Raw genomic sequence first — 24,771 nt, 5'->3', positions numbered from 1 at the left:
GAGTGCCCCTGTCCTAGGATACTTTTTGATATTTTCAGTTCAGATTGGCCGAATTGTTCACTTCTTCCAAGGTGGATTTTCCAACCTTGGCCTTTGCCCTAGTGACCACCATGGCATCAGTACATCCACTGGGTTCTGGACCATCCTCAATTAGAATACAAGCCGTGCAGTCACAATTATAATGCCTAGGTGTTCTCTGAGTTAGGTTGCTCTCCTGTACCTGCTGCTCAGTTTGCTGTTTCTCTTTGGGAAATTCTACCTTTTTCTCAATCCATTCTTCCTCAATCCATGCTTCTTTAGTCCATAAAATCACTAAATTAGCTTGACGTGGAGGTCTTTACTGCTGTTGTGGTGGAATTAGTGGCTGATTTTGTTCTGGAGATCGATTATTATTGTTATTGTTGTACCTGATAATAGGGATTTCCCTATCATTTTGATGCCTAAACCAGAGTTCACAATCAAGTCTTTGCCTGTGTCCCATGACCCCACAATAATTGCATGGTGATTGTTACATATTGTTCTGATTCCTATTTTGATATCCCAAATTATTGGGATTTTGGAACCTCCTTTGAGGTGCAGGTCCCTGATATTTCCTATTAGCACCCTGAGGAGCTACCACATTTGCAGCTGCCTCCCTCATTTTTTGAGTAATATACTCAGGTCCTCTTCCCATGAAATCTCGATTATAGTAACAATTTTCATATTCATGACCAAATATTTGACACACCTGACAATATGGTTTTCTTGAAATTCCAAACTGATTCATTCCAATTGTCTGCAATTTCTTATGAATGATTTTGTTGACTGCATCTGCAGTTACTGCTTCCTTTTCCAACTTCTTTTCATTCTTGTGTTTACCCTTATCTTTCTTCTACTTCTTCTTCTTCTTTTCTGATTAATCTTCCTCCTCATCACTTTTAGTGTCAACTTCAGTATCCTGATCCGAATCATCAGTTTCTGACTCTGACTCTTTTGACTCTAAGTCCGAATCCTCAGTCTTCTTCTTCTTCTTCTCCTTTAGTTCTGCCTTACCTCCATATCTTCTTTCAACTCTTGCAGCTACTTCCACCAAATCAAAAAAATCCTGTGCATTTGCTAATAAGGGTCTCCCCGCTACTGCACTTCTGAACTCCTTTTTGAGTCCCTTATAAAAATAGTCTCCCAATTGCTCCATAGAAGGTTGTTGTGCTGCTTCTAACCTATTATTTAAAATTTTGAACATTTGTGCATAATCTTCGACTAACAAATCTTTCTGCTTCAATTTCCTCAACTTTTCAGAATGTCTTCAGGTGTTTTATCCTCCCTGAACCTTAATAAAAATATCTGCCTCAAATCATTATAATCAGCAAAAGCTGCCATGCCATACTGCCAGAACCAGTCCATGGCCTTATCCTGCAGTGTTGCTGCAAAATGCTCTTTCTTCACTACATTCGGATGTAACACCTCATAAACACTTGCAGACCACCTTGTTTGAAACTGACCAACATGGCTATCAGTATCTTGGGACTTTTTCCCACTGAAATTTGCTGCCCCCACTTTGGGATTTGGTGCAGCCATTGGAGGTGTCAAAAGTGTTTTGAGTACTCTCACCGGGAGTGGATTAAAAGGTAAAGTACCTCTTCTTGATGGTACAAATTGCAATTTTCTTCTTGCCCTTAAGATTGACTGAGTCAGCAGTACATTAACCAATCGTCCCAAAAGTGGGTAAATTGTGGGAGGAGTTGTCTGTTGGCCTTCTTAGTTTGCAGGTGAGGTCTCCTGTAGCCTGTGTTTAGGTTCTTGCAGTTCAGTCCCTACCCCAATAGTTTCCTCTCCTGTAGCAAGCCCCCTTACAGGTTCTTCTTGATCATTAATACTCGACTCTTCCCCTTGCAAAAAACTCTCTTCTCAGTCTAAACCCCGGGGGATTCACCATGGAAAACTTACTGCACCACATAAGTGCAGGGGAGGGGTTTTTTTTTACAAGTTACATAAGCGTATAAATTAGGGACAGGCCCTCAATAATTTAACTCCCAAGTTTGAAAATAAGGGAGGGGGTATAATATTTGGGGTGGGGGGGGGGGGGAGTGAGAAAAAGGGAAAATAAGAATATTTTTTTTGTGTTTCAAAATCATGGCTTCCCAAAAGAGCATGCCCTCAAACTTGTGAGTGAATAGCTACAAGGATACATGCAAGAACTAACATTGCTTTGATGGTACATCTGGTTATCAATAGAAGTGGTTCCTTAGTACATTGCCAATCACTATGCTACACACTGTTTGAGTCAATTAGATCATGTGAGACCTAAGTTCTATATGTAAGATAGGGGTATGATAATTTCTTACTTGATTATTGTATAAGCGTAGAAAGGGGGGTAATATCTCCTAATTCGATTTGTATATAGGGGTTTTATCAAAGTTATCCGCTCGCAGGTGGCGTCCTATTTTGTATATAGAGTGAATCCTCCGGGGTCTAAACCTTGTGCCATATGAGTGTTGTAATAAATTGGACCCTTGTCTTGACCCACTCATGCACGATTTCTTCTTTTCTGTCTTAAATAATGTACCAACACTTTCCTTCATACAAACTGTAAAATGAAGGTAGATTGCATGCCCCAAAAGGTAAAAATGAAGTAACTACCTTGTAGACACTACAATTTTGATTTCCCCTAGCAAATTCGTGAAGAACTCCTTCAAGAACTTGGTTGCATATTCCTCAGACTCTTCTTGCAAGGTTACCCAATTGGAGAATTCCCTCAGGTGGTCTATGTCCACTTGCATATTAGTTCCCACTGTATTCTTGACTGCCATATGGTTTAGGCTGAATTTGAACCGATTGCAGGATTGCCAAAGTGTTAGGGGCTCATAGCCCTAATAGGTAATTAATACAAGGATCATGCAGTGTATAGATAAACGAGGTAGGAGACTGCATATAGATAAACGAGGCAAGAGACTGCATATTAAAATATAGAACTGCATAATAGATGAATCAAAAACACCATAATGAAGATAAGAAAGTGCAACATTCACTGTATATTCATAATCACAATCAAACTACATAAGAAAGTGCAACATTCACTGTATATTCATAATCACAATCAAACTACATAGGAAAAACAATAGTATGACTGCAGGAGGGAACTGCGAAAATTGCATGTCGGTTACATCCAAAAAACTACTTCACGCCATATGAACCTTCAAGACTTTAAAACTAACTAGGAATAAAGTTCTTGTGTAAACAAACCCCTAAGGCTTAAAGCTAAGACCCTAGTTACACTCAAAAAATAAGTGCTCTGATGAATCAGGCACTAACAATCATGGCTTCTTGAGCAATCAAATCATCAACATAAAATTCTAATAACAATGACATCTCCCTCAATATGCTTCACAAACGATGACTGATATGAGATAACTATCTGAAACCAATTTTCATCAAGAACCTACTTATCTTCTCACACCATGCTCTAGATGCATGCTTCAAACCTTTTGAATGTATCATGTAAAGTTTCTCAGAAGGTCATCAATATTTTTGTAGGGACATCTTTTCCTTGTGTCCTCTATATACCTATCATAGCCAGATTTGCAACATTTCCTAGGGGAGTCCACCTCAAAATATGTAAGTGTAGAACGTGAGTTCACCCGGAAGGGTTCTTTTTAATACATCAAAGAGTTACAAAATTACATGTACAAGAGGGGTTCAAAAATAGAAATTTGAAAAAAAGCTACAGATTTATGAGGCAAGAAGGGCCTATTAAAATTCCTGATGAAGTGTGTGTAGAGGGGTTTTATAAGTACCTCTTGAATGACATGCTATAGGTGTTTTTTGAAAGGTGGACCCGTCAAGGACATTTCTCTAAGTTCTCATACTACTTGTAGAACAAGATCTGATCTTTGGGAAATATGTGGATTTTATGGTGATAAATGCCCATGGACACTAAAAAATTCTTAGTGTTTGGTATCTAGTTATTGTCTAGTAGAATCAACTCCTTACGTAGCCTATTGACATCACCTGAACAAGAGCTTGGACACACACCATGAATTTCACCCACCTGTGATGTCTCTCCTCTCACCTCTATATGAAAATGAAAGCACGTATCCCCTATCATTGATGGATTCTTTCTCTCTCTATGGCGGTAATGCGTAGTATCACATTTACTAAATTTGACATAGCTTCACACTATGAATATTCTGATATGAGATTTTTTGAAGACCTTGTTTTGGATGGTATCTCTCATACTCCTTGATGTACCTGGATGCTAGGGATTGTTGGACCGAATGCTTTCACTACCTCTTCCTCATGGTAAAATTTTCATGCACTATTGAGTGTGTTTCCCTCTATCATGCTAATGATTCTGATGGTACAAGATGTATCCCATGCCAACTACGCCATGGCATCTACCAACACCCACATCCACAAATCCATATACATCGGTTGATGAAGGGTACCACCATGAAACTAAGTGCGAGAAGCATGTGGTTGCCACCAAAGAGATAACTTGCCACCGCAATCCCCTTACCCACAAGCAACTACAAGGGAACATAATGTCAAGAATAGAATCTATTAGCCACCAACCTTGTCAAAAGCTAGCAACCCATCTAGTCGGTGGCTTGTTACACCAACAAGATAAAACATTTTTTCTTTTCCTTCTTTTTTACTTGACTAGTACTAGCCTTTCAACCTGAAACATTTACAATTTGGCTTATGAGGTCTAGCTTCTTGTCTTGAATGTCTTCGATCGTAATGTCAAGCATGGGGGTTTTAGTGGTCATCAAAGCCTCTACAGAGGATCCTACAAGCAAATTTGGTTTTTGTTGCATCTCTTTAGAGTGCCAATCCGTCTGCTTAACCACCTCCCTGTAAGTCGTATCCTGGTTGCTGGACTTTTCTTCCGGCCTGATGTCACTTGCAAGGGGCTTGGCATCCTTGGTGACACGCCTCCAACTTGACCAAACCATTGGATTACGCACAACTTTTGCCTCGAGGAAATTCCTAGCATGGTGACCAGTCTTGCAACATCTGTAGTAAGCATTTGAAAATGAGGCAAACACCAGCTCTTGTCTAAAGGTGCCAAATCTACCCATATTAAGATCCAGTATTTGGGAATGGGCCTACTATTCTTCATCTTTTCTTGTTAATCACTAAGCTCACTCTAAGCTTTACATTATCAGTGTTGCATTTGTGAAAAGCTTAAAAGATATACCATAAGACTACTTTGAATAGACAGCATGAACTAACTCTAAATTATAGCTAGCAATGATATACAAACCACAACTAGCAATGCCCAATTTTGTCATGATTTTTTTCCGGAATAAGACTAAAGAATTCCCCGTTGTTTTGAAGAGATTTTGAACTATTACTTGCACCTTCCTATTGGTTCTTGTCTCATAAAATAAATTGCATTAAACGACGCTCCTCTTGTAGCTCGGGTCGATCGGATTTTCTCTCATGATCGGTAGTTCCTTCTGTTGCACCTGGTCGGCTGGGTCGTCTTCAATTTGATGATGGAGCTTCACGCTCCCCCTTATGTCTTCCTTTCCCTTTCCTTGCTTCCTAATGTGTTGATTTGTCATTGTGTGCCTTGGGTCCCTCTTCAAAATCCTTGTAACCTTTTTTGAATCATTAGTGGTGGTAAATGCTGAATGGGATGGACCACAGGTGGCTCCCCTATGAATCCTTGAAATTCTTTGTGGATGTATTGGTCTCCTGCATGATGAGGTGGGGAGTTTGTATTTCCTTCGCTCGTTCCCTTGTTGGGTCCTTGTTGTCTCCCTCTCGCCTCCTCATGCCCACCCAATATCCAGCCTTGGCGCTGCCCCTTGTCATTAAATATAATATCTAGCTTTACCAAATGATTTTATCATGTTAAACTGATCATTTCATAGGGGAAGATAAAAGGGATATAGATATATGATTCCAGACCTATCTCAAGAGGTGACCAAAAGGAGAAATGGTTGCATCTCAATAGGGGTCCAAAAGGAGACTGTCTACCAAAGAGCAATGTGCAATAAGTGCTTCTAGATTTACCTTAGCAAGGGATCAAGAGGAGAGATGGTTACATCTCAATAGGGGTCCAAAAGGAGGTAGTCTATCAAAGAGAAACGTGCACCTAATGGAACTTAAAGACCTTAGGGTTAGCTTCATTAAAGACCTCCAAAAGTTAGTGCTAAAAAAAATTCATTTGACATTAGGCAAGCTAGGGCTGACCTTGAGATGGGAATCCTACCCAAGCATGAGATGCTTATTGAGATTGCTAACTAAAGTGCTTAACTTGTTTGTGGGAACCTTTCCCAAGCTTGAGGTGCTTCTCATGTTTAAATGACTAAGGTTCTTGAAGTATTCAATTCAAACATAAACTCTCAAGAGGTATAAACTATTTCCATGCTTAAATAAGTAGGTGCTTGAAGTGTCCAATTCAAACATGATATCTTAAGCAGCATAAACGACACATGACAAGATCCTTCACATGTGCCCTCATGATGTGTTTGAATCCTATTGGATAGGCTTTGAAGGGATTCAATGAGAATTTAGATGCATAAAAATAAATAATTAAGTTTTTTCTCTCAAAGAGAAAAACGAGGACACGTCCAAATGATATAATTAAATAATAAGAGAGAGAGAGAGAGAGAGAGAGAGAGAGAGAGAGAGAGAGAGAGAGAGAGAGAGAGAGAGAGAGAGAGAGAGAGAGAGAGAGAGAGAGAGGGTGACCAAGCATGAGAGGGTGGTATAGTATTCCCATGGATAGACTAATGTAATCCAAAGATAAAATCCATGGATATACTCTCCCATGGTGAATTAGGGATTGACAATGGTGGCTGGAGTAACCCAGGTTGATTCCCTCTATCATACTTGGTCTTTTGGCATACCACACATTTTAAAACATACTCTTGTCTGTCTATTTTCATGGTAGGCCAATATAAGTATGTTTCTACTCCTTGAAGAGTAGGTTGGATGCCTCTATGCCCCGCATAGGTAGGAGCATGGGATTCATACATGACTTTCTCACGAAGGGAGTGAGTAACACATAGACTATTGCCATGGATAAGATAACCATCCTGCAAGGTGAATGGTTCTTCTTTCTTCCCAATGCAAGGATTGACATTCTGTCTTTAAATTCAGGGTCAGTAGCATACTCATCTATCATAAAAGATATATAATTATGAGTTGATATAGACACCACATTGACTTTTGATTGTTGTGAAAGTGCGTCGGCCACTTGATTGTGCTTACCAGCAATGTGAGCAATATGAAAATAAAATTGCGAAATAAAATTTTTCCACCTCATTTGTTTGTCAAAAGCCTTGGTTTACGTCATGAAGTACTTGAGAATGGAGTCCCCAATAGATAGTGCTTCCATGTGTCTAGGACATGTAGAACAATTAAAAACTCTTTTTCATATATTCCCAAGACTCAGTCATTGGCATTGAGCCTTTGGCTCTCATATGCTATGGCATGCCCTTCTTGAAGGGTAAAAGCATGTTAACCTGGTATGCTTTTTCATGTCCCGGACAATGCTAACTAGCACAGTTTTGACATATGCTAACTAGAACAATAACTTGAGCTACATCTCCAAGATCTATGACATATGATATATCAATAGAAAGCACTTGAAACAAGGAATCCAAATGTACAACCTTCAACAAATTTTGATATTATTTGTAAAAAATTGACCGGACGCCCAACTTTTCGAAGATGTGCTAACTTGAAACCGCTAACTAGCTCAAAAAGCGCGACAGGTTAACATGCTTTCACCCTGAAGCAATATTGCTCCAAGAAAATCACCACAAGCATCACATTGGACCTCAAGTGGTTTTGAGAGATCCAGAAGCATAAGGAATGGTTGGGAGAGGTAAGCTTCTCTTTGAGCTTATTGAAAGCATTTTTCTCTTTAGCAGTCCATGAATACTTAACATTCTTTTTTGTTAAGTCATGTAATGGTCCTGCTATTTGAGAGAATTTTTCTATGAAGCGTCTTTAGTATGCACACATACCAAAAAATATTTATAGCTCATGTAGATTCCTTGGATCAGGCCATGATTTTATTACCTCCAACTTTGATGGATCCGTACGGATACCATCTTGAGAGATAATATGACTAAAGTATTGAATCTCTTGAAGGAAAAATCTGCTCTTCTTTTGATTGATAAAAAGCTTGTTCTCCCTCAAAGCTTGAAAAATTACCTGGAGATGTTGCTTGTGTTCCTCCAAGGACTTGGAGTAGATGATAATATCATCAAAGAACACTCCAGTGTACTTGCAGTAGGGTCTAAATATTTTCTCCATCAAACAATTGAACATGGCTGGAGTATTTGTCAAACCAAAAGGCATGACAAGATATTCATAAAGACCAAACGTTGTACGAAACGTGGTCTTTACGATATCTTCATTCACTATGCGTATTTGATGACAGCTGCTTTTAAGGTCAATCTTATTGAAGTAGGTTAAACCTTGTAGCTTATCAAACATATCTTTGACCCATGATATGGGAAATGTGTTTTTGATAGTGATATGGTTTAGTGCTCGATAGTCCACACACATGCGGTATGTACCATCTTTCTTTGGCACTAAACGGATTGGAGAACAAAAGGGAGAGGAGCTAGGCCTCACCATCCCTTTGTCTACCAATTCTCGTACTTGCCTCATGATCTCCTCTTGTTGAGCTTGGGAAACTCGATAAGGAGGCTTGTTAGGCGGTGAGCTTCTTGAGAGGAGCCCAATTCGACGGTCATCATCCCCTCATCTTGGAGGTAAGTCCGTAGGGATATCATCGATTAAAAAATCTTGGAATCCATTTAGAAAATCAGACAAGTCTAACTCTTCTTGATTCCTACCATTTTCATTTGATGAAACATTAGCATAATGTAGAGACTCTTTGATAAAATTCATGTACGCAAAAACTGAGCTTTTCGTTGACTTATCAAAAGGAGGTGAACTTACAAGTGGTATAGTACGACCGCACTCGTTAGCATCTATATATATGCTCTTTTCCTTGTAAGTGAAGTAGATTCTCCTTTCAGGGAACTTCATGTTGGCAGCCATGCAGTTGAACCATGGTGCCCCTAGGATAATGTTGGAGAGGAGAGATGAAAAAGTCTTCTTTGTCGAAGTAGATTTGGACATGAAGCCTCAGCTTCCCAATCAAGGGAGTAACGAAGGCTTGCTGTCCCTTGAAATCTCCATTGGCAGTTATAGTATCTCCCATCTCCAAAGCTTGAATGCCCAACTTAGAGACCAACTCCATTGACATGAAGTTGTGAGTAGAGCTAACAGGATGAAGGCATCATGCTTCCTTACCTTTCCCCAAGCATTGGAGAGAGGCGATCCTTCAATGAGCATCCTCTTTTGGAGCTTCGACCGTGGAAGCTCGAGGAGTCTCATTGCGGGCATTTCTTTTGGGGCAAGAATGATAGCCATGTCCTTGCTCCCCACACTTAAAACATTTGTGGTCCTTACAACAAAAAGCTTCTAGCTCTTCATGAGAGAGTTTATTTTTACCTTTGTAAACTCCCTTCTCCTTGGACCGATTGTTGTTGTTGTTGGAATTACCTTGGGAAGAGTTTTGGGCATTGTTCTTCCCCTTTGCTTCATTTCGATGTTTTTTTTAATGGGCTTGGCATTCTTTTTGCCCCTTGTTGGAAATTGATACACAAAGCAACCATAGTGTGGTGGATTACTTTGGTGATAGAACCAGGCCATTGGGAGTTGACATACTCGGCCATTTCTCAGGTAATCCCGCACAAAATTGCTGCTTTTTCTCGACAAACTATTTTTTGAAAGACTGTAGCCTTGAGATGTAAATCCCAAAAATTTTCCACATATTTGTGGATAGACTCGTCGGGGAACACCTTCAAACTCCATTTGGTAAGCACTTTGTCCTTTGCATCGCTTCCAAGGAATTGCTTCATGATGGAAACTCGTAGAGTTTTCCATGTCTTTGGGGCTTTGCCATTGCCGTGAAGGCTAGCCCACAATTGACAAGCATACTTTTGGAAGTGCATAGCTACATGACGTAGCTTGGAGGACTCTGTGAAGCCCTCATCTCCAAAGGCCGCATCAAATTGCTGGATGAAGGCCAATACTTTGTCGGTAGCACCAAAGGTGCCATCATAGGTGAGAAAAGAGATACTCTTTCCTCCCTCTTTGAACTTCTTGAGCTTTTGGGACCTTCTCCATGCAGGGTAGGATTTACAATGTCCTCTTCTCTTGTATTCTCTAGGAGAATAGCTATTGCTTTCGTCAGAAGAGGAGGAAGGTGAAGAAGAAGGAGAAGAGGGTGACCTCTTTCTTTCCTTTTTCTTCCTTTGTTTCCTCTCTTTCCTTTCGGAGTGACAAGGAGAAGGACTATGGGTTGACCATTTCCTCTTGGGAGGAGTTGGACACCATCTAGACCGCCGTCGTTGTGAAGCCACATCTTCAGAGGAACTTAGTGATTTGCTTATTTCTCATTCTTTAGATTCCTCCTCTCTTATAGGAGAGAGTCTTCTTCTGGAGTCTCATCAAGAGGCCTCCTAAGCTCTCTCTCCTCTTGGAGAGGAAGGGAAATCCCATAAGCATGAAGTTGTTGAGTAACTTCGCCTTACAAAGCAGGGTTGCCCATAGCTTGTTGCAACCTAGTAACAAGGTAATTAACAAACATGGGGGCATCATCATTAGTACCTTCATGTGCAAAATCAAAGTTATCAATATTCATTCTACTCTCTTGGTTATTGTCAGCCATGCTAATTAAACTTATGTATAAAATTACTTTGTGCTTTGGTACCCTCAAAAACCTTAATTGTTACTCTTCTTTAACTTTGAAAAATAGTTCTCAAGCAGTCACACCCGTGGTTTAGACACTGTTGATTGCAAAGACTAGTGGAGAGGGTCTAATATTGCTCGGTTTATTATGGTTCGTGTTGAGCTTGCTAGTAGCTCAATAACGGTTAAGCCAAAGGCAACCCTTGAGAGACTCCATTATTAAGACTATAGTTTCCAACGGTGTACCTTGAACTAAGTCCTTTTCAACCAAGATAATTGATCCCTGTCCCACTTACCCTATTGCGATGAACATGTCCAACCTTTCATGGAAAACTTAAGGACCTCTCTTCTTAAGCAAGTAAAGGGAAACCAATAGCGCTGATACTAATGTAATGGAAATGGCCTATGAACATTGAGAATAACAAAATTAAGAGAATTATAGTGAACATTTTTATGAGACTACTTTGAGAATATAGAGGGTGAATTTAATTAGCGGTAGCAACACAAACATTATACTTAATTAACTTGGCATGAAAAATGCTTTTGCATGAGAGAGAATTAGAGAACATGACAACAATTGAGGACTGGATTTATGTGGAGCCGGTCCTCCCTCCAATAGGATTTTGTATTATAGATTCTCCCATAAAGAGAGACTTGGTACAATACAATCTTTGTGTTCCTTGTGACCTAGGTGATGCAATGAAGATGGAAAACTTCATGCATCACAAGCATAACATAACCTTTGTAAAAGCATTAACCATCCCGGGCCTCAGTCCCAAGGCCTCAAACACCTCTAAAGGTGGAGAGAGCTAGTGGGGAATGAGGGTAGGGAAGAGAAAGAAGAAACATTCATATGAGAAAGAAATAATTCCTCACTTATCATCACTCTTCTTGCTTAGCATAGCATAATAACATAATAATAATGATGGAGAGGATGAAGTGGCTTAAGCATTGAAGCATGGCTCTTGGTTAGATTTGCATTCCATAGCCAAGAGTGTTGGTGTAGTCTCTCAGCTTCTCTACTAGCTTGGAGAAGGAGATAGAGTTCTTGCACTTGGCACTTCACACAATGAGTGTGTGTGTGTGTGTGTGTGTGTGTGAGTGTGTGTGTGTGTGTGTGTGTGAGAGAGAGAGAGAGAGAGAGAGAGAGAGAGAGAGAGAGTATACCCTCTAAGATATTTCCCAAGTTTCTTGCGTCAACCTCCTCTTTTTGGCCTTGCTGGAAGCTCATTGACTCTCTCAAGCCTAGCCAATCACAAGCCTGGGTCATAACTAGCAATAGGGGTAGTCCTTGGACAAGTGTCTTCCTTTCCCCTTTGAGAGAGAGGACTTGATAAATACTTAAAAAATTAATTTAATCAGCTAAATTATCACTGGACCCCTTTAAAGGACAACCCATAGGCTTTAGGCACCTTATGAGGGCAACATGGAGAGGAGCTTGACATGTGTCCTTGTTGCCTCTTTAGACTAGGCTTGCCTTGCGTGGGGGTGTATGCGTTCTCTCTCATGCTCCTAAAAGTAGGGATCGCCCCCCCATGTGTAGGGATCCTTTTTGACTTTTGGAACACATTAAGCCCCGGAAGCACCTTAGCCATGGAGCACCTTAGCACCTTAGTCATTAAGCACCTCAAGCACCTCAAACTTGGACCGGGTTCCCACCTCAAGCACAACCCTAGATTGCCTAAGGTCTAAGGACTTTTAACACTAACCTTTGGAGGTCTTTAATGAAGCTAACTGTAAGGTCTTTAAGCTCCATTCTAGGACTGCTCTTTGACATACCATCTCTCATTTGGACCCTTTGACTTTGGCCACGGGTTGAGATAGATCCATAAGCACATGTCTATATTCTAACCCTTGTTCCCATTTATTCTCTCACATTAAATGATCACTTAAATATGAGAAGATCATTTGGGTTGGTTAGATATTAGATTTTATGACATACTCCCACCATGGTCTCGGGCTCTGTCGGTCTCCATGTGGTTGCACATATTACAAGGAATGGTCCTTGAAGGACTATTCCCTACCCCTTATGCATCTTCTAGCTCAAATAGAGGAAAGGCTAGAAGTTTTACCAATAGAGGTAGAGCCTCTTAAGAATTTACTTGATTTGTAATTCTCTTACTTCAGGTTGTGGTTAAAGAAATTGGAAGGAAGATGTTAAGCTCCACGGATACAATTTGAAATTTAGAGTTTGTTCATTGTCACTGTGGTTTTTTTGGGAACATGATGCTTTGCATCAGCTAGTTTTACGGGATTGTACCCCCCATTTTTACTTGTTACTCGACATTCTTTCTATGTTTTTTTGGCTTTGTACCTTGAGATCGCATGTTAGTTCACTTTCATAAGCTATATTTTTGTATAGACAAAAAACAAGGGTTGCTATGCAAGTCACTCACCTCCAAACACCATCAAATTGTTGAATACTTCATCAACATTAGGAAAAGCAATACTCTGTGGTAAGGTCTCTTCCAAGTACAATATGATTGCCAGTGTCTCCTAAAGTTGGATCTTTTGGAGATAGTTTAGACTTTGAAGAGCTTAAATCAAAATTTGCATAACTTGAAGGTGAAGATGGGAGAGAGGTTTCTTTCACTTCTTTGCACATGGCCTTTTCTATTGCTTCTTTTTTTGCAAAAACAAAGAATGTAAGCTATTTATATGGGCACAAAAGGTCGATTGAATTTTCACCTTCATCTGTCTTTTTACTTTCCACCTTCATCTATCTTTTCATTTCCTAAACTTACCCTTCACTTATGCACTTAATATGTTTTGAAAGAATTTTTATGTTTTTGAGATTGGGTAGACCTAATTTCTCTTTCTTTTATGATATGCCCTTGGTGGAGAGCCATTTGGTAGGGGAATTTTATTAGAATTGAGTCGTCTCCCTTCATCATTTGTGTTATGGCTCCCATACTTTTATGTACCCTTATTACGGGCTTCTTCTTGGTGGAGTTCTTTGGTGTAATGGAGGAAGAGCCCTCTTGAGATTGTCTTTAGTGGAGTTTCTTCCTCTTTATTATGGATAATACATAGAATTTTGAGAGCTTGCCCTTTGGTATTCAATGGTTGGACATTGCATTCTTCCACAAATGAGAGAGAGAGAAGGTGAGCTTGCACAATCGCTACGAGATTCAAATTATTTTGTGCCAAGCATAAACTTTAAGCAAGAAAATAGAGTGCACATTAGGGGAATTTTGGGGTCCCCAAGGGGCCCTTCAGGGTGTCACATAGTCTATAATGGCTATGACGAGGTCGACCGCCCTTTGGCCGTAGATATGTGAGGAAGGGGTTTAGGAGGAGACTATGGCCATAGTGCCTGGGTGGCGGACCAATGTGGATGACAGGCCACACACACTATAAATTTTCAAAATAAGGGGAACTCCTCATTCTCTCAATACCTGGGTGGAGAGTTGACGACCTATCCTTCCTAGGTAGGCACGCATGTAGTAGTGTTATAGTAAACTAATATTGATATTAGAGTTGGTTGGTCAGTCTTGGGAAATGCCGTGTGTGAAGCGTGCCTGAGTACCTTAGCCTATCATTAAGCATGAATGATTGGTAAGGGTGTGGATAAGCTGCAACATGTAGAGATAAGGAGGAGGGTTTGCCATTGCTACAAGGAGCAAGCTCTCTCTCTCTCTCTCTCTCTCCCCCCTTGCTTGCCCTCGCATTGCTTTCTCTGCCCGTTTTGGCACCCTCGCTTGCTCCAATTCCCTCTTCACTATCGTTGCTCCTCCACTCATATGGGTTGGCCGAGCTGCCAGTAGCCATAGCCAGTGAGACAACCACCGATCGTAGCCAACGGCGGTAATCACCAATTTCCACCACCACTCATTGCCACCATTGGACGCCATCTCTGCACCGCTACAGCCGTTGCAAAACCCCATCACTGTCGCCACCTCTCGTCTTGCCACTACTATTAGTTGCCGAAGTTGCCAATGCCCATGTCAAGCTCTCTCTCTCTCTCTCTCTCTCTCTCTCTCTCTCTCTCTCTCTCTATTCTTTGTATTCACAAAGAGCATTAATTAATACAAAGGCTTCAAAGATCTAAGAATTAAGGAGCTCTTATAGCTTGAGCCCTAGTTTAATTCGGAGTTATTTGCATAACACCCTACAATTTGAGCACGGTGGTAGGGTCATCATTCTACAAGGTGACCATAGTGTCCCCTCTACCCCTCTCATTTGGGTTTGATTTTGTTGCGAGCTTCCTTTGGTGAGCTTTTTAAAGTTTTTTTTTTGTTTTTTTGCGAGCTTCTCCACTATTTAAGAATTTTTTATAAATAGCATACCACTATCAAGACTTCTATAAGTCATGGAGGCAAAACTATAAGTGACACTTTAAACAAACCCATGAAAGGTATGGTTTGGAGATAAGTCCTAAAATCCCCTCCCGCTACCAAGCTAATTGTATGAGCTATTTCATGAGATTGCTCTGAGAAGTTAATTTCCTCTCACCAGTATTTTGACAATCCATTACCTCTTTGGATATCAAAGACATTGCATGTTCTAGTTATTCTTACGAATCAAATTTTTTCATATCAAACCATGCTAAGGAGGACCCTTGAGACATAAAATGCAAAGTAAATAGCTAGACTTATCATTGGGATCATGTAATTATAAAATACATATTGAAAGGGAAAATTCCAGTTTTGTGCATTCATGTGTGCTCCACGCAAAGTCCACTTTTTTCAACAAAAAAAACAAAAAACAGAAGCATTGCATAATGAACTACTCAAAGGGTTACATGTTTTGTCCATGGTCAATATTTGCACCCTCAAATGAGCTACTAGATATCTCAACACAAGGATTGTTTGACATACTTTGGAAGAGTCTTTCAGCTGAAAACCTGTCGTGATCTTATTGATTGTGAAGATTCAAGACAATCCGCAACAACAAGAGGGCTACAAAAAAGTCTAAACATTTGGCTTACAAAGGTGTCAAGAAGGTAGTTTTTATTCCCTTCCATGTTGTAATGACCAACAATGTCCACAAGGTCTCCGTTGTCCATAATACCCTTGACAACAAAAAGTGTGTATGATGCTGGTAGAAATTCTTGTAGATATTCATGGCTAATTAGCATAAATGGATGGAAGAGTGACAAGGATTGAGATATCTTGTTGCAACCTTCTACCTCCCACTCAAGGTTGATAGAATGCATCATTGCTTGAATGTGGAAGGTATAGACTGGTAAGCTATGGGGTATGTGAAATCAATAAAAATGTAACTCAAATAAAAAACAAAGGGCTTCTTGAAGTGTAAAAGCACCACAAAAACATAAGTTAATTTAAACTTTGATATGACGTGGTTAGTGAGGGGGTTTTGAGACACATAATGTCACCTTGTAATAATTAAAAAACGAGATGATGACCAATTTTGTGTCAAACCTGGATTTATTTTTTGGTAGGGAGTCACACCAGGAGAGGAATTTGCCTTCATTTGTATGATAATCATGGCAATTTCCACCTGGTAAAGTTAGTTCTACACTTTTCTTGTGCTTTCACAAATTGATAACTGAATTTTGTAGAAAAAATTGTCCTTAGGGTTGTTAATTTGCAATAAATTTATTTGTGAGAGTGGTCATTGTAACTAATGAAGGCATATGGGGCACAATTTTTCATGCACAATTTTTAAGGTTACTGTTTAACTAATGAAATGCAGATATAATTAATGGCATGAGGATAGAAGGACTGATATGATCTCTTAGGGTATGTGTAGATAATCAACTATTATCATGTATTATTGCAAAAAAGAGATTTGACATATGAGAAAGGCAAAAAAAAAACTAACGACTTGAAATTTATTTTCTTTTTTGTCGATTCCATGTGAAAAGGGAAAATCCAACAACTGTAGACCCAAAACATAGCAAATAATGTTTTTTTACTCATTCCTCATCTCCAAATGTTTGACAACAAGGTATCGTCTTTCTTTGCGCTTTCTCATATGTGCTCTTTCTCTATGCTTGGGCATGGAGGTCATCCGCGTTAATGAAGACGACCCTGTGATGCAAGCTAAGTCCATCATGGCGTGCACACCGCTTCCAAAAACCTACTCAATATTACTGTTTTTGGAAGCTTGAAGAGATCCCATGAAAAGTATTTGGGCATGGAGGTCATCGGTGTTAATGCAAATGACCCTCTCATGCAAATTACCTCCATTGGTCAGTGAAAATCAATGCAAAAGAACTACTCAATATCATTGTTTTTATTATCTCAGAGATGTCCAATGAAAATTGCTTGGAGATGGAGGTCATCCTCGGTAATCGAAATGACCCTCTCATACAAGCTAGCTCCATTAGAGAGTGCAAATTGATGAAAAAAAAGCAAATTCCATTATTTTTGCCTGCTCAAAGAGATCCCATGAAATTTTCTTAGGCAAGGGCATCATCAGCATTAATGTAAATGACCCTCTCATGCTTGCTAGGCCAAAGGGTTGTCAAAAAAGGGGTTGACTTTTCTTGGGCAAGGGGGTCATTTGCATTAATGCAGACGACCCTCTCATGCGTTGGAACTAAAAGAGAGTAGTCTTGTATTGGAATCATCGCATCCTTATTGCTTGAGACTATGGACGACATCAAATTTCATGCATCAAGGTCTCTACAAAATATTACTAGTATCCATTGAATGCCACCATTCTATCAACCCTTCAGAACTTGTGCTATCTCAGCCCCATGCAAGCCAAGTCTTCCTTTTGGGGACATCTAGACAAATGATGGGAAGGGTTTTTGTCCCCTTCAAAATACAAACTTAATGATGCACAAACTACTCAGATTTAATAATCTAAATCATCTCATTTTTGACAAGATTTTTGGTTTTGTAGGCTTTGTGAACAAGATATGGCTCCCAAGAAAAGAGGGCAAAATCCAATGAATATGAATTAAGGTTGGTCTTAAGCATGTTATTTATTTTCTATTTTGAACTTCAATTCATACATTGACCAAAGCGTTTAATTTGGACGTGTGTTGTAGCAAAAAAAGGTTACTCATTTAGATCTGGACATGTATCTTGAACTTTGAGTGAGGAAGCGCATTCTAGGATTCTTGCACACTTACATTTATCTACAGCTCAAGAGAAAGATGTGGGCAATGATCGTGATGGGGAGCAATGATCAAGATGCCATGCTAGCACCTAGTGCCCCAACTATTATCTCCATTACTCAAAATGTTAGCCAATCAAAATTGGAGAGATATGATACCACTAATGATGTGGGGGTGGTGCATAGATGGCTTCTTGGACAATCACTTGATTTGGGATTGTTAGGTGATGTCTTTTTAGAATTCTTTGTGAAATGCAATTGCTCTCCTCCATCGATCCCTTTGTGTATATTGATTCATGATGAAGCAATCCGCACAATCTCTAGCCAGGTTGAGGTATTTTGTGATTCCTTTAATACCATGATAATTTTGATGCATTTTCCCCTTTCTTGGTCTCCCTGACTCACCCTGGAAGCTCTATCTACTTTGATGTGACACAGCTAGGTTTTCATGAGTGGGGGCCGAATTGGGTTCTCCAACATGAGAGATTTGAGACAAAAATTAAAGGAACAAACTGGGAGGATATCAAAGGCAAGAAATTTCTAGTTTGGGGTGGTATCATCATGGATTTCACGCGTGCGTGAAGGTAAGACGCTTTTTAAAATATTTTAAGTTTTCTATTGTATTATGGAGAGAGAAATGTGCTAACATGTTTTATGTTCCTTTATTGCTAGCTTGGTCACATGTCCCCTCACACCATGTGCATGTAAGGTGTCAAATTTTGGTGATTGACAAGAAGCAAGGAGAGTTTCTATTAGCTTTGCAGTGTCAAAAGCGTAGCTACACTTAATTTAATTTTTTAATCAACAAGTGCTCCAGGGAATTCACCATGGAAAACTTACTGCACACACGTAAGTGCAGGGGAGGGTTTTCTTTTTACAAGTTACATAGGCGTATAAGTTAGGGACAGGCCCTCAATAATTTAACTCCCAAGCTTGAAAATAAGGGAGGGGGTATAATATTTGGGGTGGGGGGAGCGAGAAAAAAGAAAAATTTGAGGATTTTTTTGTGTTTCAAAATCATGGCTTCCCAAAAGAGTCTGCCCTCAAACTTGTGAGTGAATAGCTACAAAGATACATGCAAGAACTAACATTGCTTTGATGGTACATCTGGTTATCAATAGAAGTGGTTCCTTAGTAAGTTGCCAGTCACTATGCTACACACTCTTTGACTCATTTAGATCATGTGAGACCTAAATTCTATATGTAAGATAGGGGTATGATAATTCTTACTTGATTATTGTATAAGCGTAGAAAGGGGGGTAATATGCCCTAATTCGAGTTGTATATAGGGGTTTTATCAAAGTTATCTGCTCGCAGGTGGCGTCCTGTTTTGTATATAGAGTGATTCCCCCGGGCAAGTGCTAATATTCATTGCCAAAATGTTTGGTATTTTATAGATTGGTGTGCACATGTGTAACTCCTATGGTCTCTCATGAAATATTTATGTTTCAAAGAATTAGATTGACTGATAAAACTTCAATATTAGAGTATTTGGGTCAGGATATAAGGAAGTGGGCTTCAATGGAATTTAGCTTAGAGCAATGCACATGAGAGCAAAGTACAATGTTCCTGCTACTATTCTAGGCCGACTTGTATGGCAGGTAATGGTTAAGTTCCTTTGATTTTCTTTAATGCAGATTTTTAGGTAGGACACTATAGTTGTCAATGAGCATAGAAGTTTTAATTTTTTGCAGATGTGAGAAGGCAAAAGGAACGATGGAACAAACATGCAAAGATAGAGCATAAAAAATGCTCACCATTGCAAATTCAAGTAATGGTGATGGATTCTTTTAGCTCATCTATAAGTATGACTGGTGCAAGAAGGGTATGGTTGCACTAACAAAGGAAAAGATCTACACTGTGGTCACCTCTTCTGCTCAAGCAGAGGGTATGCCAAAATAGGTACAATGCTCAAAATCTTCTATTCATTCAAAGTTTTGAATCAACTGTTTAGCTTGATATTGTTTTTAAAAATAAGAAGATGGAGGTGTTGCATATGCTTATGACGGGAAAGGTGAAGGATGAGGCAACTATAGAGATGTTTGGTGATTCCAAAAAGACATTGTTGCACATGAGAAAGGAAGTATATTTCAAGGAGATCATAGATGATGCTGAGTCCATTGTGTAGGGGCTTTCAATATATGATGATGTGCCCATGGATGGATTTGCAAAGTGGGTGAAAGAGAAATGAACAATACATGTACGATGGATTTTTCGGAAATGTGGAAAGATCTTTCCTTAGTAAAGGAAGGAGAAAAGCAACTTGGTGTTGAGGAGGTTGTCGAGAGATTTGTATACAGGTATATTTTTATTCACAATTTCACTTTGGAACACGTTTCACGAACGAACGAGGCAAAAATCATTTTGAGAACTATTTGATTGTAAATTGCTTATTTATACTTAGGTGGATCCAGCAACTAATTGGTGAAGGTCTCATGGATAAGGAGGGATAAATAGTGAAAGATTTGGCAAATGTTCATTACAAGGACACTATACATGTATCCTAAGGCATGGGTGGAGACAAGTGTCTCTGAATGGGAACTACCCACTTGGACAAGTGCTCCTTGCTTCTAAATGGGAACTACCCACTTGGACAAGTGCCTCCAAGTAAGGAGCACCTATAGAAAGGTATTTCCTTGTTGCTAAACTATACAAATTTCTTTATATGTTTTCAAAGATAAATCTGTAGTGCCTCTTAAATATCACTACTTGCTTTTGTCATTTGCTTATTGTTTCATAGAGCTTGATAGCATTCAAACGTAGACTGAAAGCTATGGAGGTTCTCCACTTCATGAGAACTCTCCACTAGCTTCACCAGAGCCAAATGTAAAGCTACCTACAATAGTCTCCACCTCACACCAAGTGGCTACATCTACCTCACCTTAGCTTGTGTGTCAAAGGTGCACAAAGCGACGACTTGACATTGTGCATGAAGCTCAAGAACAAGAGGTCCATCATCAACATGAGACGAAGACCACAAGTAAGAATGCTTCATCCTCACAAACATGTACTTCGGAAATTTGTTGGCAGATGATGAGTGTTTGTCACAAATTTTGGTGGTAGATATCCACACTCTTAGCAAGGGGTCCACATAGGTGAAAACTTTGAATCTAGGGATGGGAATGGAAGGATCTTTTGGACTAGGCTTTTTCTAGATTTTTGCTCAACTGAGCAATTCAAAGAAAATCTTGCTTCGCTGCAAAATCAATTTTTGGAGTGAGATTCTCTCTCTCTCTCTCTCTCTCTCTCTCTATATATATATATATATATATATATATATATATATATGTATATATCCTCGTTATAAGGACCATCTTGTCTTTTTAGTAATACCTATATGTATTACTAACTAGTTTGCCTTGATTGACTCAGTGTGCAGATGGTTAGAAGTAAAATAGTGATAGTGGTGTGGACTTTACCGCATGGCATAGCTCATGATGATGGCTCCATAGCATCTCTCCTTGAAGCTTTTGCCAAAAAGGTCAGCTCTATGACCTCGCACCACAAACGAGATTTTGCTTGAAAAGATGTATGAATGTAAATAGTTCCACAATATAATATAAACAAAACGAGATGCATTTCCTGCATTTACGATGCTTGTGCCCATTAAAAAAAGAAAAAACCATACATATGTATGGTGTGGAATTGGCACCGTTCTCCACATTAATAATAATATCGTAGGGAACGTGCCCTTCCCTCGCCACTTTTATCCCCTTCAGTGTTGAAGGGGGACTTATGCTTCTCCTCTAGTGTTGGAAGTACTTTTTTATTGTAAAAATATTGTAGTTGTATAAGGAAGAATTCTTTACCGATATTTTAATAAAACATGTATCGCTCCATGTTGCCATGTCAGTCATGGTGTACTTTCTACGCACGTCCCTTTGTTGGACATAACCTAAATTCTTTAGCCTTTTTCACCTTCATCTGCAATCTTTTCAATAAAACTGATGTAAATTTATTTAATGTGTACGCGATGTAATCTAAGTACTTTTGAGATCACATATAGGAAATTAAAATATAGAATATAAGTGTACCTTTGATATTGGTCGACTGCATCAAAGCACAATCCTTTCTGCGCCTTCTGCCAACATGTTGACTGTCACATTCACTTTTTCTATCATGCCTACAATTACCTACACTACTTCTGATGTTCAAGGTCTTAGGGTAGACTGAATCTACCTTATTGTCCATTCGTAGGCTCACATACACACATACACAAACTCGCAGTCTTTGTGGCACTTCATCTGGCATACATATTGAACAAGGACTGAAACATGAGAGTTTTAGGGATGAGAGACTGAGATTGTGATGATCCTAGATTGATCCTCTTCCTCATCCTCACCATGCTGTACAACATACAACCATCTATTCAAGGCAGTGCCAAGCACATCTCCTTTCAATAGCATCTGACTAACAACATCATCGTGAATTATTTTATCCATATCAGCATCTTGCATAGAGCCACACGCTTTTGATATAAGTGTACCTTTGATATTGGTCGACTGCATCAAAGCACAATCCTTTCTGCGACTTCTGCCAACATGTTGACTGTCACATTCACTTTTTCTATCATGCCTACAATTACCTACACTACTTCTGATGTTCAAGGTCTTAGGGTAGACTGAATCTACCTTATTGTCCATTCGTAGGCTCACATACACACACATACACAAACTCGCAGTCTTTGTGGCACTTCATCTGGCATACATATTGAACAAGGACTGAAACATGAGAGTTTTAGGGATGAGAGACTGAGATTGTGATGATCCTAGATTGATCCTCTTCCTCATCCTCACCATGCTGTACAACATACAACCATCTATTCAAGGCAGTGCCAAGCACATCTCCTTTCAATAGCATTTGACTAACAACATCATCGTGAATTATTTTATCCATATCAGCATCTTGCATAGAGCCACACGCTTTTAAGATGTACGCGCAGGTGATTGCGTCTGGAGATACGCCCTTGCTATGCTTCTATTGAGAATAGCCCACAACTTCCTAGCCCTATCCTTGTTGAGCATATCCTGCAATTAATGCATTCCACAAGACGACATCCCCCCATAGTAAGCTCGTCAAAGACTTGTTGGGCACTGATAAGAGAACCGCACTTGACATACATACCCACTATCGAAAATATTAACATGAATCCTACTGCCTCAGTACAAAACCTTCTGCTTAGCACAATCTTTAAGTGAGCTCACAAAGAGAGACTCATTCTCTTGCTCTCCCTTTTTGGTTCTATAGCCTTTATTGCTGCTTGCTTGGCAATGTTGTGAGAGAAAACCAAGGCATTGCCAAGCACGACCTTTTTTGTGACAGCCCTTGGCTAACAATATAAGATTGAATATTTAAGCCCATATCAGGGTAGAGCCACATGCCTTCAAGATGCATGTGTAGGTGATTGTATTTGGACAGAAGCCCTCACTTTGCATTCACTGAAAACAGCCTAGAGCTTTCTCACCCTGCTCCTCTTGTGCATATTCTACAATCAATGCATTCCAAGAAATGCCGCTCCAAAAAGTAAGCTCCTCAAGCACTTTTTGTGCTTTCTCAAGTGCACCACATTTTGCATACATGCTAAGGCAGTGCCTAGTATGTCATTTTTTTCCAACAGCCCCTGCCTAACAATATCATCGTGAGTTCTTTTGCCCATATCAGCATCTTGCATAATGCCACATTCCTTCTTGATACAAGCGTAGATGATTGTATTTGGAGAGCCTCCCTCTCTTTGCATCTGTTGAAAATAGCCTAGCGCTTCCTGGCCCTGCCTCTATTGGGCATATCCCACGATCAAATCATTCAAAGAGACGGCATTCTGGACAGGAAGATCATCGAGCACGTTTTGTGCTTTATGAAGTACACCGCATTTGGCATACATGTCAAGCAAGGCAGTGCCAAGCACGAGGTTTTTTGTCAACAACACTTGGCTAACAATATCAGCATGAATCCTACCGCTTTGGTACAAAAGCTTCTACCTAGCACAATCTTTCTTGCTCTCCATTTTTGCTTCTGTAGCCTTTATCGCTGATTGCTTGGTGGTGTTCTGAGAGAAAATAGATGTGTGTGGACCAAGGCATTGCCAAGGATAATTTTTTTTGCAAAGGCCCTTTGCTAACAATATAAGATCAAATATTTAAACACATATCAGCATGTTGAGTAGAGCCACATGCCTTCAAGATGCATGCGTAAGTTGATTGCATCTAGACGGAGGCCCTCAATTTGCATCCACTGAAAACAGCCTGGAGCTTTCTCGTCCTGCTCCTCTTTGTGCATATCCTGTGATCAATGCATTCCAAGAGACGTGGCTCCCAATAATAAGCTCTTGAAGCACCTTTTGTGCTTTCTCAAGTGCACCACATTTGGCATACATGTGACAAGGCAGTGCTAAGTACGTCATTTTTTTTCCACCAACCTCTGGCTAACAATATCATCGTGAATTCTTTTGCCCATATCAACATCTTGCATAATGCCACATGCTTGCAAGATACAAGCGTAGGTGATTGCATTTGGAGAGCTACCCTCTCTTTGCATTTGCTAAAAATAGCCAGCGCTTCCTGGCTTTGACTCTGTTGGGCATAACCCGCGATCAAAGCATTCCAAGAGACAACATTCTGGACAAGAAGCACGTCGAGCACTTTTTGTGCTTTAAGAGGTACACCGCATTTGGCATACATGTCGAGCAAGGCAGTGCCAACTATGACGTTTTATGTCAACAGCCTCCGACTAACAAGATCATCATGATCATTTTCCCATACCAACATCTTGCATGATGTGAGATGCCTTCAAGCTACACGTGTAGGTGATTGCATCCGGAGCTTGAGGCCCTCTCTTCCCATATGCTGAAAACACTCCAAAGGTTCCTGGCCCTACCCTTGTTGAGGCCCTCTCTTTGCATATGCTGAAAACAGTCCAGAAGTTCCTGGCCCTACCCCTGTTGGGCCTATGCACTCCAAGAGACAAGATTCTAGCTCAACCATTACTGATTCTCTGTCTTTCTCTTTCTCTCTCTCTCCCTTGCTGTAG

At 39.9% G+C, this 24,771-nt stretch overlaps 2 pseudogenes; one reads left to right on the top strand and one right to left on the bottom strand.

Moving 5' to 3' along the window:
• Window positions 1–17,803: 17,803 nt before the first annotated feature.
• LOC147435444 (uncharacterized) lies at window positions 17,804–20,124 on the top strand (annotated as a pseudogene).
• A 1,904-nt stretch (window positions 20,125–22,028) lies between these two features.
• On the bottom strand, window positions 22,029–24,422 carry LOC147435443 (putative pentatricopeptide repeat-containing protein At3g13770, mitochondrial; annotated as a pseudogene).
• Between the last annotated feature and the right edge of the window lie 349 nt (window positions 24,423–24,771).

The sequence above is a fragment of the Adiantum capillus-veneris genome, chromosome 18 (genome assembly GCF_014529385.1).
Source record: "Adiantum capillus-veneris isolate H3 chromosome 18, ASM1452938v2, whole genome shotgun sequence".
In the NCBI taxonomy this organism is placed as follows: domain Eukaryota; kingdom Viridiplantae; phylum Streptophyta; class Polypodiopsida; order Polypodiales; family Pteridaceae; genus Adiantum; species Adiantum capillus-veneris.
Note: the sequence above shows the minus strand (reverse complement) of the source record. Positions and strands in the feature narration are given on the sequence as shown.